The 5,042-nt window shown below is 28.6% G+C and overlaps 1 long non-coding RNA gene across 1 annotated transcript; it reads left to right on the top strand.

The window, feature by feature from the left end:
- The first annotated feature begins 3,450 nt into the window (after positions 1-3,450).
- LOC137920086 (uncharacterized) lies at positions 3,451-4,331 on the top strand. Its single transcript, XR_011106751.1, has 3 exons — positions 3,451-3,539; positions 3,637-3,881; positions 4,212-4,331. It is a non-coding gene; the product is annotated as an uncharacterized lncRNA (long non-coding RNA).
- Positions 4,332-5,042: the final 711 nt, after the last annotated feature.

The raw sequence follows: 5,042 nt of genomic DNA, 5'->3' as shown, positions 1-5,042 counted from the left end.
TCTTCTTTTTCTTGTTTTTATCATGTAATTTTGCTTAATTTCTTAATAGATTGATATTTTTAGTGAATATGTAATAGATTATAAAGACGAACTGTCTGAAAATAGATTTATTTAATATTTATATTTGATTAAGATTGAAACTGCTTTTGTCGTTACTATGACTTTTTAACTTTTTATTAAATTCTTTTTATAATTTTTTAATATGAGAAAATAGTAAAACGACATATTTTGAGTATAAATAATCATCACGTGTCACCTATTTGCCTAAAAAAGAAAACTTTCAAAGAAAATATTAATAACATATTATGTCACCATTTGTAACTTTTATAACTCTGGTTACTTATGTGCGAAGGAAATAACAACTATATCTTAAAGGAATAGTATGGATGAAATAATATGGATTTGTTAGAGTAATAAAAAGTGAACAAAATGTAGCATTTTAAATAAAAAAAGAATAAATATAACGCAGAAAATAAATGATACTTATAGATAAACCATTAAAAACTTCATTTACCAACTTAGAATATATTCTAATTGAAAAAATATTACAATAATAATATGAAAGATCCTGTACTGCGACATTAAGAAAATCCGTCGTTGTTAGATTTCAGAACTGCAACAAACAAATCGATAAATAAACTACAGCAGATGACGCAAATAAAATGTATTTACTAGATCTTAGAGCTGTATATCGTTATTTACACGAATTCTAGATTAAAAAGTATAATCACATCCTCGGCTGTTCTTTGTTTCATCAATGAACTGTCCGACCGCTGTCCGATGTAAATCTCTTACTGAAAATAAAATAATTTAACAATTAATTTTAATACTGAATTAGCAATGTGTATTTTTAATTGATATTTCTTTAAAAGTATGACAAAGGATCGAAATCATGATTGGTTGCCGTGAAATTAGTCAACTTGATATTTTGCACTAATTACTTTAATATTAATTTTATATAAATAACAAAATAATACAGAACAATTTAAACACACTCACTTTCTGGCTACAACACAGTTTTTTTAGAACCCGTAAATATTCTACGGGAATCTCGTCGTAAATTTGAATTATTTCTCTGATAGCCGTCGCTAACGTGTCAACTGCCGCCTGAAACAAAGACGGCCATAACCCATTGTCTTTAGTAAGGTAACGAAACCATGTAATAAAAGTTTGATTTCGGAGTAGTTACAACTGTATTATATTACCTGTACATAAATAAATTAATGCGAATTAAAAAGTAAATCAGTTATAAAATACAATTCTTACCACTAGAGTTTCTATTCGTTCTTCTTGAGCCAATAAATATTTCCCGATCTCCGCCCTATTCTTTTTCAGCAGCGCGACGCGCATGTTTTGCAGTTTATAATAAATATAAGAGTTACTAACCAGCAGTACGGTGATTAAGAAACTAAGTAACATTGTATGTTGGATAATATAGATTTTAATTATTAATACTTAAATTTACCTTATTTACTGCGCGTTGTCTTTTGTAAGCAGCCCTGTTAGATTTAATCAAAATCGAAGCTGTCTGCGACTTTGTCTTCTGTAATTCAACAAATTAATAATTTCTTAAATAAACTAACCCGTAAATAATGCTCCAAAGTGCGGCAAGAGAGAAACTTTAAAACTAAAAGCTTACGGAATACACCATTATAGTGAATATTTTGTAAACAACAACTTCATACGATTAATAAAAATAAGCAACTGACTTAAATACCTACCAGCCTTCTCTTAAAAAAGGAGGTAACTGTATATTTTATCACCTCCATGACTTATAAAATACAAATAGTACGGGTAAAAGTTTTAGTTTAGGATTGAAAGATTATTGTTTAATTTTTCAATTAACAGCATAAAAATGTTAATGAAATAAATTTAAGACTTTAGGCCAGGTAAAGTGAAACATTTTTTGTCGTTTAAACTTTTATCTTTTGTTCTGCTACGCCGGTCTACGACATGAAAATCACGGTTATTTAAGCGTTTTAAATAGCCAAGTTCTTTTATTTGACGCATTTTAAATTCAGATTTGACTACGAGACTAAAGATTTTGACAGAAAATAAAGTTTTTTTTATATCAAAAGCAAATATTTTAGAAGTGATACACATGATAATTTGTTTTAATTGTATGGAATTAGGTGAAATACCCAAAAAATGTTAAAATATTATTTGTTACTGGTATTTTTGTTAGTTTTTGTTTTAAACTGATTTATTTTAGTTTACATAACGAGTTGAATAATCGCGTTTGTAGCTCTAGTTATAAAATATATTTATAGTTACAGTGCATATTCACAGTCAAATAAGTCATTATTTCTGCTAAACATTCGATAAGAGATATGAAACATAATGTTAAATAGTCCAAATATAAACATAAATGTTAAACATAATCGAATGATAACCAAAAAACCTGATACCATTATACCAATTCAAAATTCATTCTTTCGTAATGTAATGATGAATAAATATGTTGAGCAAAAGTTAGCTTTGAAGTCCGAACGGAATGTTAATACAAAATTTTCAATTAAATTTAAAAAGACAAGCAACTAAATAAGTCTATGACTTTTGGTGCACGGATAATAGTTAACACCAATAACCTTTTCGCAGAATAAGATAGTTCAATTAGAATGAATACCGCGATTAATCAAAGCATTTTCAATTTATTTATGAGACTATTAAGAAATATTTTGGAATAATGCACCGTAATTAGTTTGTGAAATAAGTATAAAACAATATACGTATTGAAATATTATTTATGTATATTTCTTTAAAACTTTTCCACTGCAGCACTATCCGACTTTTGATTTTTACAATCCATTCTTCAATCTGGCAAGCGGCGTTATCAATGCGGGAGTGGTAGGGCTGATCAGGTATTTAAGTAATGGTTCATTAGTTTAACAAGCAATTTGTACTTACGATCACATTGAGCAAAATTTTTCGGTGCTTCTGTCAATAATAGAAATTCAGGTTAGATCCAATTCCATTGTAAAATATGGAATTTTAAAAGACGTTTGATTTAAGAAATTAGATCCACAAAAACTTTAAAAGTTTTTTATGTATAATCAACATGTATTTTTTTTGGATCATTCTCTCGCATCAAATGCCCAAAAACGAATACGTGGAAGGCCAGCGGGGAAAAATAGGAAGCCACTGGACAAGGTAAGTGTATTTGACTTTTAATAGGACATTTTATTTATGTTTATTTTGCATATTGTGTTCATATTTATATCGTGTAACAATGTCTTCATAGCTTATTTACCAATCGGTAAATTAATGAAGATTACAGAATTAAAATTTTTTAACAATAAAGGCTTTATATATATTATTCGTTCCTGTAATTTTTATTTATTTTTGTTTCCTAATTTTTATCTGTTATGGTTTACATAGTAAGTTGAGAAGTTGTTTATTGCACCAAGTACTACAAAAACTGTAATTGTATATAACAATAGGTTTCGACGAATCTGAATAAAGACCTTTCTAAGTCAGTTGCTAATTTGTATTAATCGCATCAAGTTGTTTAAATGATATCCTTCATAATTGTGTATGCGGTAAGTTTATTATTTTTAAATATTTGTCGCTTACCCTCACGCACTATTAAATGATGATGATATTTTTGATGAACTATAGGTGAAACGTTGCTTGCAGATTCTATCTGAGATAAAACCATACAGAGATGCCTGCATAAGACGTAAAGAATTATAGAAAATAAATATAAATACCGATTCATATATCCCGAAGTACAAGACTTGCTTGTAGGTTAATGACCCCAGTGCCGGTTAATGTCTCTTGTGTTTGCGAGAGCAAAGCTTACGCACCGCACCACTTGAAGAGAAAAGAGAATGGTGGTGATATTTCTCTACCCCGAAAAAGAACACATCGAAACTCTGGATGTAAGTTTAGGAGTACACTTTTTTCCTTTTTTATTCGTATTAATTTTTAGATTTACATGTATTAACAATACTTAAACTAAATGTTTTAGTGAGGGTACTTTTGCAAGTGATGTATTGATAAAGAATAATCATGGCGAATGCAGTAGTAAAAGTGTATTATTAAGTTTTACCTAATAATATCGGTATATCGACAGTTATTATATTATAATATAAGGTAGTTGTAACATTGGGCCCTCTTCCAGTTTGTGAGTAAATGCCACAATGCCAAAGAGAGTGACTCAAAATCTTTTAGATTTTTGTGAGAAATAAGTAGAAGCCTTTTTGTTTCAGACATAAATGGTCACAATGGCGACGGCTACCAGTGTTTAAATAGTACAGCGAAATTCCCGTACAATATAAACAAGCCAAAATACCCAATGATGCCTTAAACATTGAATAAGTGTGTTTAAATTTTGTATTATGTTGTTTTTTTATTTCATATTATTGATGTAATTTGTGTATTAAATAAAGTTATTTTGACTATCGATTTATAAGTTATTTCATTTTCTTGATATCAACACTAAAATAAAGATTACTAATTTGGTAACAAAATTAATTTTAAATTACCTTTTCAAAGTAAATTATTAACATATCACAGTATTTGAACAATTTAATGATGAAACAGACTACAGTTGATAATATACGTATAGTTTTTAATTTAGAATTCTTGTAAATTTTTGTAGCTCTCCGAGAAGTAAACGACAAAACAATTGTATTATCACGTTCAAACGTTCAGCAAACGTAATTCAAGAAATAACTTCATATAATTGCAATGCAGACAATTTATTCTTTTACGTGATCTGCTGAAGTTAAGTTTCGTATTTATTTTTGTTTGGAGATCTCAAGCATTAAGACGACTGATTTCTTGGACATCGTGGTAAAGAACGATCTTCCTTAAATCATGATTATTGTAAATATGTTTTTTATTTATGTTGTACTATTCTAGATAGAGATTATAATAGTTTGCGGGATTCTCCGTACAGCCAGTAGACCGTGGAGGTAATAACACGAACTTTAAAGTAGAAGTGTGTATACTCTTTAACTTTGGCCTTTTTATACTAATTCAATAAAAATCATCAGACAATTTTAAGTCGAGAAGTATTTAAGAGCGCTCTCTTTCGG

The sequence above is a fragment of the Battus philenor genome, unplaced genomic scaffold, assembly GCF_028537555.1.
Source record: "Battus philenor isolate CCGP_79_NKW_IND1 unplaced genomic scaffold, ilBatPhil1.0.hap1 SCAF_17, whole genome shotgun sequence".
NCBI lineage: Eukaryota > Metazoa > Arthropoda > Insecta > Lepidoptera > Papilionidae > Battus > Battus philenor.
The sequence above is the reverse complement of the archived record's forward strand: the minus strand, read 5'-3'. Positions and strand labels throughout refer to the sequence as shown.